The sequence below is a fragment of the Bombus pyrosoma genome, linkage group LG1, assembly GCF_014825855.1.
Source record: "Bombus pyrosoma isolate SC7728 linkage group LG1, ASM1482585v1, whole genome shotgun sequence".
NCBI lineage: Eukaryota > Metazoa > Arthropoda > Insecta > Hymenoptera > Apidae > Bombus > Bombus pyrosoma.
The window spans coordinates 6,602,837-6,615,996 of record NC_057770.1 but is presented as its reverse complement, the minus strand read 5'-3'; the positions used below and the strand labels follow the sequence as shown (position 1 = coordinate 6,615,996).

Sequence of the window (13,160 nt, the reverse complement as noted above, 5' to 3'; positions counted from 1 at the left end):
TAAACGTCATGCTCTATCTAAATGCACGTCTAAAACAACATTCTAATAACAAAGTTATGTAATCCTCCAATGTTCGTCCAAATTATTTATTTATTTATTAGGCATATAGTGCAGCAGGAGACAATAAATATAGAAGTTACAACGTTACAAAAGTTAAGTTACGAGTACAACAGAACAGGAATAGATAAATAGATAGAAAAGGATATTACATTAACGATTGTTTGAGCGTTAACTATCGTAAACGCCGAACGTCTAAACCTGTGAAAGGATACATAGAAGAAATCAACTCGATCAGACATTACATTAGCATAGCACATATCCTGGTAATCGTGTCGCTGTTTCTAATATCGTTCACGAAGAATTCAACCCGGAAAGCCATAGTATTACGCAAAGAACGCGAACATGCATTAAAATTTACAACCTGAGGAAGCCGAGAGCAATCAACGAGATTATTTATAACCTTGGATAAAAAAAGAATATCGGCTATCTTGTTCCTGTTCTCCAACGTGATCGTAATATTCAATTTATGAAGTATGGGATCATTATAAAATTATGGTCGCGGCTGTATACCGAAAAACCAAATGCACAAGAATTCATGCTGTATTTTTTCCACAATTTTCGTCCGCTCAGATCGATCGCGAAAGACCATATGACACTAGCATATTCCAAATGAGATAAAATCGAACTGTTGTAAACGATTCTAAGGGCGGTAGGATTTTTAAAATGCCAATAAAATCTGATTAAAACACAAAAACGTACTATTATATATCAGTTATATTATAAACTTAGTATATACTTAGTATTAACTTAACTAGTATAGTATAAACTTAGTATTATATCTGTCCAATTTGCAAAATTGCGGCGTTTGCCGCTAATGGTCTAAAAAAAATGCATTATACGGAAATACAGTGCTATATCATATCAGGCGGACTAATCATCTCTCTTTTCCTCGCAGAAAGAAAGCAGAAGAAAATGCACGTGACTTTACAGCGGAAGTCTGCTTGTAACGCGCTCGACGAACGAACCTTAATTACGCTTTTTCCGTACGTTCACGGGGGTCGCAAAATTCGTTGAACGTATAAAACGTCGCTAGAGCATATCCCCTGGCGTTGATTGCAATTTATTGCTGCACCAGGTTCATTCCTAGAAAAACCGCGCCGACGAAACATCGCTCGGTTAATGAGCCGCGTTCGAGGCTCCTCAAGTTCGCCGCGAGGGTCGAAGGTCGAATCTCCGATCGACCTAACACGAGCGGCCGTGCCTTCACTCGACTTCCGTTTTCTCGGTCGGAGGAACCCTCAAGTACGGTTCGTTTCGCTAGGTTTGGATTTCTACGTCTTTCGATTACTGTGTTTTTCAGATTTTTCCTTTAACATTCATTCCGCTTAACTTCGTTACCGATGTTCTTTTGTATAATCGCATGAAAACTTCAGTAACTTTTCGTCGAATATCTTTCATTTTATCCAGCTATCAAATAATTTTTATGGGATTCTAAGGGATTTCTATATATTTTGAAAAAATATTGCTAGAATTCGCGAAGGATTTTAAAAACTTTCTATATGATTTCTATGCAATTTTAACGAAGCACCTGTTGTCAAAATTAATAAAAAAAAGTAGTGGAGAACTTTTGACACGTTTGTACCTTACTTAGTACACCCTGATACTATTTTGACTATAAACTTGTCCGTTGAAAAATATATAAGCTATTTGCTCGAGACAGAACTTGTTTATTGGTTCTTATCGTTGGCATTTCAATACCCTGAAGAGGTACGGTAACGATTACACCGTGGGGTAGAGGAAACGAACGAGAGGAGGAAAAACGTAAATGGAAAGAAAAGTTCCACGCAAAGGTATTTGCGTAGGCACGTACCATTGAAGAACGACGAAGGAACTAAAAATATCGGCATATCAACGTGTCGGCAGATGTACGTGTGCATTCGCACGCAGAAAAGTGCGTGATGTCTGAGCAAAAGTGTGTTCAAGTAGAGATGGGATCGAGAGAATCGCAAGCGCTTAATAAAATACATTATCCGAATAATTGCAAAAGTCATTGTACCGATTGCAAACAATTTAAGAAACATACTTTTTGCACTGATGATATCGAAGGATAAGAGAAATAGTAAAAGTAATCGTATTATTAATTTGTAGATAAGATATCAACTAACGAATGAGAATAAAAATAAAATAAAATATTTTTCTGTGTAACGCTAAGAAATGATGGATTACACTCTGTCGCTATCTTTCTCAAAATCATTTTTCTTTCTCCTTTCGTTTAAATTTGTATAGTATAAGCCATCTCGTCGGTTTCATAGCAGACTGACACACTTTACCCTTTATATTTATTGAGTTATCTGTTCTCAATTGGTACGGATTTGGTAAAAAATAGTGAAATCGTTCGATAAGAAGTTTATTGTATCGTAGACCTAGATCATCTAATTAGAACACCGATGCACATAAAAATCGAGGCTTGTTTGATTTGTAGGGACAGCAATTATATACCAACTTAATTAAACATTTATATTATGCGAACATAACGATACACGGATATAATTAATAATTTAGAAAAGTTAAAAGATAAAATAAATAAAAGTTAAATAAACCAAACAATTTTTGTTGGGTTTCAATTCGTATAATTATCGTTCTCGTTCGAGTAAATCAAATGTAGCAGTCGGAACAGATATTCCGATCTAAGTAAGAGTCAATTCAATTTTTAATATAAAAGAAACTCACGTTTCTATTATTCCAACATCTTTGTCTTCCTATTAGTTCAGTTACGGCAGGTTCTACTGTATTTCGAAATACTTCCCAGTTTTTCCAAATTACATACTGGTTTTTTACCAACCACCATTGCTGTTATTTAAAATACTTTCACGCTACTGCTATACGACTAGTTTTTTGCTCGCATAGCACGAACTCCGGCATGGATTCCCATTAATTACGTCACGAATGCGGTTAATGACCGGTATCAATCACAAGAACGTACAACATAATCGAATTGAACACGATTCTTTGCGATCGTTGGTAGAAATGCACGGTCCTGGTGGCCTCGGCGAGGATCTTGTCCGCCGTCTTTTAATTAACGCCATTCCCATCAGCTAATATTAATTGAGTTTTTTATTTAGTATATATAACGTTCCATCAATTATTACGAAATAAATTTTTTACTAGTTTTACAGGTTGCACGTAATACTGTGCAATTGTATTGTAGTATCGGACGAGCATTAGGTTCCTTCACTTGATTATGCAATTTTCAGATGCTTCTTAGTAATTGATATTGAATTTTATACGATGGAATATAATGACCGTAAACATTTTGAAACGCATTGGACCAAAAGCTTTCTTGTTTCTTCCAATCGAAATGTCCATTTAATTTTATCAGGTTCTTTTCTCTTAAGAAAAATTATTTTCTTACGTGTCTCCTGATCTTCTTTGATTTTATGAAAGCTTAAAACAATTCTGATTACATACAGAACATACTATATCACATTCTTTTCGATATTTTTTAGATCAATTATATGAAACGTTATATGACATTTTTCACATACTATTGCCTCGTTGTATACAAGAATTATCATAATCTGTAAATTGTAATATTACGCTTCAATGAACTTTGAAGACATTGCGAATGTTTCCTCGACATACTTATAACTTTTAGCCTAACTTCTTCCTTAACGAACATTCAAGACTTCGTTCTTATGTCTTGAAAGTTATGAATCGACACAATATCAGCCGCAATGACACGATAGAGTACCTAACTAATTATCTTTGCGTACGTATTTTTGCAATGTTATATCGTGACAGATATCACGATCTACTATTTATCGGGTACGATGCATGGTTTCCGACCTTTCTCGTTTGACCATACACAGATTCGAGATGCTATCTGATAAGAGATATCGAAATTGACATCGTTATTTGTATAGCGCGGTACAAAGGAGCGATGCACGTGTTGCAAGGATATTTGTAATTAAACTCGTCGTGGTCGCTTTGATTAAAGTTTGAAAAATACCAAGTATCGGCTACACGTGCATTTTCGAAAGATGAAACTTGGAACGAGCAATTACTCGTATCCATAATTAGTGACTGGTTATACATCATCGCCGATAGCAAAATCTTATGTTTTAATTACAAACTTAGCGGATGATATACGGAACGAGTACTAGAAATCTTTGTCTCGATTTAATAAATTATTTAACGTTCAAGTATAAAAGTTGACGATAGGTGGCTATCTTAATGTTTCGTTATCGTCCGTACCATTATTAGATATGACATTTTCTTTTTTTTCTTAGTTGAAAGTAGCGAGAAAAGTTCAGGTTTGATAATAGCGTTTGTTGAACTAGATTTGTCGTCGTATTGGAAATATTTTAGCAATTACATCACAAAATAGAAGAGATTCAAAATAACAGTTGTTTTAAACATTTTTTGGCGAAAGATCATCGAGTAAGAATTAATTTCTCTTAAGATGAATTATTTAAATGGAAGCCAGTTATCGATAAACCTCAATGAAATTTCTCAAAAAGGGAATTATTAAAGAATATTAACTTTCAATCGTTCTCGTTACGATAACCATTGTGAATGATCAGAATTTTAGCAGTAACCAAAATAAATGATCGAAATTCTTCTCGGTTATTATATTATCGATAATCAAAATAAAATTCGAACCATCGATAATGGTTACCGGTAACCAAAAAGAAAATGAAAAATTCCAGTCGTTCATATGGTTTACTGTTAACCAAAATTAAATTCCCCTTATCGATAACGATTATCGGTAATAAAAAAAAATGTTTGATTAAAGATATTATCTCTTATACCATAACTTTAAAACTTTGTCTTATAGCAATTATGATCTCCGCTAAGTAGTCGTATTTATTTTAAAATATCTTAATTAACATTTGAATGTTACTATTACGAAAGAGTCAAATAATTATCTGAAGTTTTATGAAAGGTAACAATCTTTCACTAATTTGTAACGCGTATTATTAACGTCACCTTAGTCGGATCATAGCGCAAGAAGATTACGGCTGAGGCTGCGTGAATACCGTGCGAATATTCGCAATGTTGCATGGCCACCCGTGTCAGGGTGGTCATCCACGTGCACTGGCCTTCGAGGAAGGCCTCGTAACGCGCTCTTTATTAGCGCACTGCTTGCATACCTTTATTAACATTCCGATCGGCGACGATGTAACTTGTCGATACGAGGATGGGCTGATGATCGGAGCCAGAACAGAGTTTTATGCCTCTCGATTATTAATGGCAACGAGTGGTGAATCTTCGAGCACTGTTACATCGCATAACCATCTACTAGGAACTCGTAAAAATAAATTTCTTGATTTAACAATGACGGAAAATTAACGGTAAAAAGCGTCAACTACGTTGCTTACACTGCCTTTTATTAAGCACAGTATCTTAGCATACGATAGCATCGACAAAAGTTTATTAAAAAATTGTGAAGAAACGTAATATTTGTAGGGGTTTTAGAGCTATTGCTTCGTTGTTAAATAATCGCTGAATAATTCGAGGAGAATCACAGAAAGGAAAATTCATCGCAAGTCGACGAGCATATCCAACGCGTTAACAGATTGCCTTGACACAGAAGAATACATAGATTTTAACTTTTATGGTATCAGCTACTTGATGTAACCAGTCGGGCTTAATTTTTGACGACAGTAACTGCTCGAAAAATCGACATTAAAAATGGTAATTTTCCTCGTAAAATTGTAATTATAATTACATGGTACCACGAAAGATCAACATGTGAAATTGCCGCACTAAAAATAAGTGTTAAAAATAATGAGATATAGTGACTTTCGTCGAACTAGAATTACCTGTAATTCTAGAGACGATGGAGGAGAAAAAACATTGGTGTCTAGACGCATCCGCGCACGAACCCGTCTTTTCTTTCGTTCTATCGTTATTTCCATGATTTTAACCAACCACCGGCTTCTGATTTCTGAACTCGTTTTGTATATTTGTTAACGTCATAAAAAGCCGAAGAATGCGAATGAGACCAAATATTATAGAAATTATTATGCGAATAGGAAGGAAACAATTTATAGGCTACTTAACGTAACAATCTTATTACAAACTATTTTAATACAAAATTGTTGTTGAAATTTTCTTTCCACTCCCTATCGTTTTAATTGTATTTTCCGATCGTCGTATCCTCACAACGAGCCGTCTTGCATTCGCTCGCTCATTATATCCATACGCATGAAATTTAATCATCGTTAATAGCCGATAATTAACTACACATATAAGCTAATAGCTATCTATAGAACCGTGCGTAACAATTACGGTTAACCTTTGTCGCTGCAAGAAAAAGAAACTTTGCTATTTCAATTCTCACACATTCTACCAACGTTTCTTCTAATCAACGTCCGTCAGGTCGTCAAAGCATCACGCGAGACGATAAGCGTAATTTACAACGACATTACGGCACCCTCGAACCCTTTACCCCTTTTCTAGCCGCACTACCTCTATTTACTCTTATTTTACGCCGTAAATTTATTCCTGGTTTCCTCAAACCTATACGCATGCACAACTCACACACGCGCGCGCGCATCGTCGTAAGTCTGGTCTTTCCTCCTCTTTTCTTATTTCCTCTGCAATAAACGCGCTCGAGATGTTCGCTCGCGGTATTTCATCGCTTCCTGCCGTAACCTTTTCAACAAGACAGCGGACCTGGCCCACGTGCAGCAGGTATGTACAACGGGACTCTTGTGAAAATGTGATTTACGACTTGATTACCAGTCGTATCGCGCTCCTGCTTTCCCCTCGTGCCCGTGCAGACGCGGTGCTGTCACGTGGATTTGTCGGACGCAGCGAAAATACCAACAACGAGGTACAATCGAGGAAATCGCTCTTGGAATTGGACGCTATAGTCGATCGAACGAGAAGAGTCAGAAAGTAGAAACAAAACGGTCGCGTGTATTCACGTGATCGATGCTGCTGTAGTTATTGGCTGCCAAGTGTCAACGTTTGTGGACAAACCTGTGGCGGAATTCCCTTAAGCCGATTTTACGGTACTTCACTTTGGAGGAACACGGCGGATTAACGCTGCTTTCGCTTCTTTTTTCAATAGGCGGATGGAAAGGAGGATGAAAGCAGTCGTCATGTTTAAATTCGGTTTTACCGCAGACTCTTGACCCAGTCGAATTAACAATGTTTTTAGCAACCAAACTGTGACCCAGCTTTGCCTCGCACATGTATCGAGCACGTGCACTTGTTTACATCTACTGACTCGTCACGTTACGCCGACCGTAGGTGCAAATTGCAATGCACAACGAGTGCTGCAAATGTAAACCTTTGATCTCAAATAACGAGCCTGACTCGCCATGGTAACCTAATGTAGAACTGCATCTATCTAAACCTGTAGGAAGACAAACAGTTTATAGAATCGGAGTTCATGTAGTAGGAGTTTACGCAAATGAATTCGACTGGCGGAAGTTCAAATCGTTAACTAAAATTTCGTTACAATAAATAATGGTAATAACTGGAATTTGTATACATTAAATAGCTACTGCATTGTATTTTATGCGAATTTGTACGCAAATTTAAATCGCGAGTAAAATAATGAAGCTTAAACAGGGATGTGTTTCACCTATTTAATGTTATATAATAAATACTATATTTTGGACGTTTTATGTGAATTCTACTTATAAAACGGTCAGAGATAAGAGAAGAATTTCAAGAATGTCAGATATGTCAAGTATAAATTATATTCTAGACAATTAGTTACCAAATCCCTTGTTCTTAAATATTTACCTTATACCTTCCTAATATGATGGAATAACGAACCCTTTTTTAATATAGTACGTATACGTCGAGATAATTAAAATAATTTTTTAAAAACTATTAGCCAATAGTCGTATATAGATACAAGACACGGAGAAAGATGTATATTTCACTTATCTGTATGATACTTTTTCATTACACAGTGCTGAATTAACAATCGTATAATTGGTAATAATAATTGTTTCCGGCCGATTTTCGCGTGGTAGATGATTAGATGTTACCGCTGATGCATGATTAACCAGGATAAAATGCCATTTATCATGCTTTCACTGGAATATCGAATCAAAGATACTCGGCGCATTAGCAATTCAATCGAATCGATCTCGCTCGTGCGTGTATCATTTCAACACGTTGACAGCTGTTATTCGTTTTATCCGTGAAATAACGTCTCCGAAGCTTATGTAACGAGGTTGTAACTGCCTTGTTTGCCACTTCCATATAACACGAGATTCCTCTAGCGACAGAGAAGGACATTTGCAAATAAATAACGCAAGTAATATAATTACTACTTACGAATGAAACTCGTTATTGATCAAAATTGTTAGTATGTTCGATACTTAGTTGGAAATTATACATTCGTAAATCTTGCAGAAACGAATTATAGCTCGCTGAATGAGATTTCACACGGGCTACTTTCAATTTCAATAAAATTTAATCGAATAGAATAAAACGAATTGGATGTTGCTCGATGCATTTGTTATAGCAATTTTCTATCGGCGTTGTACGTGCATATATTCCAATTTAATAGATTCGATTAGCCAGGATTTTTAATTATTCTAATTGGATATTTGACTCGGTGCTGACTATCAAAACGCAGAAGTTTTTAAATCATTTCATTCATCGAAATACAAACCTTCGCTCATCAATCACTCCGTCAAACCTCTCGAAAGCTCGCGGATCCCTCTTCGACAGTCTTAAACACTCTCAATCAATCCCTTCACCAGTCTAAACAAATCCGATTGTATTTCTCTTCTCTAATGAGGCATCAGACGTATTCTGTCGACGAATCGATCGACAGACGCAACGAAAATAGCTTCGGTGTGCTATTTATGCAAGAATGGTTGCAACGTAGAAAGTGTCAAAACAACGACGACGACGACAATTAAACAGAAACTATCACGAATAAACAGAAGGAAAGTTACTTTGGTAGAAAACAGTTGCACGACGTGTACGAAAGCAATCGGAGAAAAATAAGAGAACGAGAAGTTGTTTCAAGGTTCAGACAGAGTCTCCTAATTCAGGATAAAGACAAAAAATTCGTGCAGCCAACGTTTTTACCGTAGTATATACGTGTTTAACGGGTGTGTGTAGACTTTCGTGACTGACTGTAGATCGTAGATGCACGAAAGCGTGGAATCAGGAAAAGAAGACGAGGAAGAGTTTACTCGCAGGCTCCTCGGAGGCTGCCGCTTGTTTCCTTCGCTCGCAACATACAATGCAATCCGTTGCAACGACGCAACACGCCTGAGGCAGTGCAACGCAACCTGCGGCCGCTTTGAACTGTTCTTGCAGCTTGTAGATACATATATGTATAACGTGCCTCGTGGTATCTCCGACAGTCGTGTCCAGCCAAACACGAGAAGTCGGATTTCCTTCCACCTTGGCAGAAGTTTCGGTGCTCCTTCTCCTTGGTAACTAACTCGTGAATTATATATTTTTTATTGTTCGATAACGCAACTGGTCCCTCAACGTATACATTTTTCTTCGGTTTACCGATTGAAAACGATGAAATTTCTTTGCGATAAAGATAATTCACGATCAAAGTGGACGTGATGAAAAATGGATGAAATATTTAGTAAATATTTAATATATTAACCGCTTCGTTTTTAACGCGAGGCTTTATGTATAACGCGTTAAACGTAAAATATTCGAATTGAAAAAGTAACACCCAACGAATTTTTCTCTCATTGAATCGGTTCAAATCGACTCGTAACATTACGTACATTACATGATTCATACTGATTACGATACAGTGAAAAGGTATCGTTTTACTTTTTCGATTTATTTTTAATAGAAATATCCGCTTCTTTGGTTTCCCTTACACGTCTCGTAATTCCACGCAACGTGCAATTTACACTTCCTTAGATCGTCTAAACGACGACATCGTAGAAAGTACTTTGAATTGCTAAACAACGTCACCTTTACTTTCAAACGCTTCAACTGTACGTGTAATATCCATCGTAAACTCAAAATCCTCGCCACGGCGTATTATTCATGACACATTGCAACCCCTAACACGGGAACTTATTTTACCATTTAATCTCAGTGATCTGGCTCTGAATAACATCATCCATCCTTGACTGAAAGAAAAGAGGTAGAAAAAGGATACAATATCATCTTCCTCAATAATTTACCATCAACTCCATTTCTTACGTTATACGCAATCTTTATTCTGAACGGCGCCAGGTACTCTCGGAATCGTACTTATAGCACTGGCATTTATAATTATGTAAATCAGCTTCGATTAAACCAGGGAGTCTCTGTTTTCCTTCCTTCGTGTTTCTCTTTTCCTCTTTCGTCCTCTCGTCCCGAAGCCGCGATGCATCCCGCTCTTTTTCCTTCCGCGAAAGAATGAATGGAGGCACGCGTGTTATTTCGTAATCTGTGGCCAAGATCGCCCTGTAAATTTCGCCACTAACTACGTTACTGAAATTCCATTTGGTGACCGGACACGTGTCTTCCTTTCCTCTCACCTCCACGTGTATCTCAATCGGCTTGTTTAATCTTCCATGATCCCAGGGACAATGACCACCCGATGCACAATGGTCGTGATCCAAAGCAGAGAGAAAGAGAGAGAGAGAAAGTGAAGGATTAGACCAAGGAAGCTAACGGTTCTAGGAATCCACGCGTCCTGCAAATCTACCTTTGCTTCTGCCATTTCCAAAGTCTAATACCATCTATTGAAAAGTTTGTTTGCTATCGAATTATGATTGAGTTATCCATCCGAGACGTATTGCCATTGTACTCTTTGAAGTCCTTTGCGTCTGATTTATTAATTTTACAACCTTTCGTCACGAGATAAGGGAAGTTTCGTGAGATATTTGAAAAGATTTCAGGAATTTTGTAGAGTGTAGTTAATGTGTTATTTGAATTTCAGAGGTTCTCTTCCTGTTGGTTTCTTGTTTCTTTATTATAGCTTTTAAGGTAGAAGTTAAATAAAGTTACTGTCTGACGCATCAAGTGCATAATGGTTTTACAATAACCACCCTAAGACACCTTCTTTGAAAGTTCTCATAAAACATATTCAAATATCGTCAAACACATCTGATAGATATATGCTATAATATATCAGGTGTGAGCAATTCCTTTCCTAATATTTCGAATTTCTTTAAATCTTCATCTAAAATCTATGCCAACCATAATTCACAAAATTATAATAATAATCTTGCCTTCAGGTCGCGTAATATCCTTGCGGTGGCACTCAATAATCTTTTCTATAATTCTTCGAATTCTTTTAAACGATCTTCTCTTACCACACGTAATTCGTAAATTTTGATCCATGTCTCGTTCCTTGGTATCAAATGATTTCATCTGTTGCTATAATTAAATAATAAACAACAATAAAAGACAAATGTGAGGTGGGTAGGTCGTGATAGGTGTACTGCCGGTGTATAATATTTTATCTTGGGTGGGGGGACTTCTTTTCTTCCAACCATCCGGATCGCTGCCTTCTTTTCTTCTAGGAATTTTGAAAAACAAAACTATAAGTGCCGGGATTCGAACCCTGGGTTTTGAAGGTTCGAAAACCAACTACGCTAGCCACTACGCTACCGTCGTTCGAGGATGTCTTTGTATAGCAAGCCACAGAACAGGAACCGTTGGAAAGTTTGCTGTCGAGTGCCGCTACAAATGATTAAACGTTGTTAACAATTATTTTACAGGACGGAAAATCGATCTAAAATGCTGTTGTCTCGATAGTTTTCGTGTCTTACCAACGCGTTAAAAATCCTCGACGACGATCGTAGAAAGTTTCCCACTGCGACAACTTCGTTAGAAACCGTTCGAGGCTGCCATTTTCACCAAACTGCGGACAGCAACCTCAGCACGCTACCCGTTTCACATGATCAATTGAACTTCACGTTCAAGACAGATCGTTGGAGCTGTGCAGCATTTTCAGGTGATTCGTATCCCGGAAAGAGCAAAGATCAGGAAAAAGCACGGCAAACAAGCGGCGAATCGACATAAGTCTACATCTGACTATCTGGATATCCGTCTTCTTCTTTTCACGAGCGCCTATAGATTTCGTGTTTCCTACTATTCTACTCGTGTACGTAACCATCATGGCCTCGAACACGTCCACGCTGACTCTCGCATCAGATCTGGCTACACGTGTTATTATTCAATAACAGGTGTAATGCCAGCCAGCACTATGCGCCTCTAATCCAGCTGCGTGCGAGGCAAACAAAACGTAGATGCACCACCGGATACCACGGCCGGTTATTATCTGCATACGTGAGAGTACTGGCAGTTTATACCTTGTGTTATATGGTATATGGTATGGTGTATGCATACAAGGTGTTCCAGTATCGTAAGATATATTATTTTTGCCATTACGCTACAGCTATGCTACAATCCTTGAATTCGTATATTTCAATTAAACCCTCGTTTTAACAAACGAAAAGTGATTTACAGAGATGAACATAAGACTGAAACGAGAAATCACGTGTATCAGTAAGACTTTATCCCGTATTTTTCATATTTTGTTCAAGACGACGATATCTTTTAACGTTGGAAAAAATATAATTGGATCGTAAATGATTAAAAGAATGCAGCGGGATTGATCAAGCTATACTTTAATTATCTCAATTATTGGAAGATATTTATTATACAATTTCCTTTTTCTTTCTGTACGTTCTAGGTTTGAAAGCGTTACATATACAGTGTATTCTTACCTTTATTCCATCGAGTGAATTCTGGTTATAGGAATTCAGTATGAAACGTTGTCGGCGTAAAATACGACATAATTTAGAAACTTGAAAATGGAATAAGTGCGACAGAGTTAGGAAGAATACACGATATTGGAATAGCCACGATCACAGATATTAAAAAAGCAAAAATATGATATTGAAAATTAGCATATCCTGCGCAAATTTGATATTTCAAGAAAACAGCACCAATCATCTTACTTATTATATACTTACTTACTTACCTTCTTCGATATTCCACGCTCGTTCGTACAAAGTTTATCACGCGATATTTCCTACATTCCATCGTGTCCGCCACACGCCCCCAATCTCTCGCCATTACTCGCAAACGCCCAACTGCCATCGATTTCCAGCTTTTCGATGTTCTCTCTATCGGAGCAACGAAACAAGAGATAAAAGCGAATCAGCCGGATACGCGTCGCATAAATAATTCCACGAGTG

The 13,160-nt window shown here is 37.2% G+C and overlaps 1 protein-coding gene across 4 annotated transcripts in view; it reads left to right on the top strand.

Moving 5' to 3' along the window:
* LOC122575367 (laminin subunit alpha-1) overlaps positions 1 to 13,160 on the top strand; it is a 199,790-nt gene that overhangs the window by 150,300 nt on the left and 36,330 nt on the right. The gene's annotated exons all lie outside the window — the stretch shown is intronic.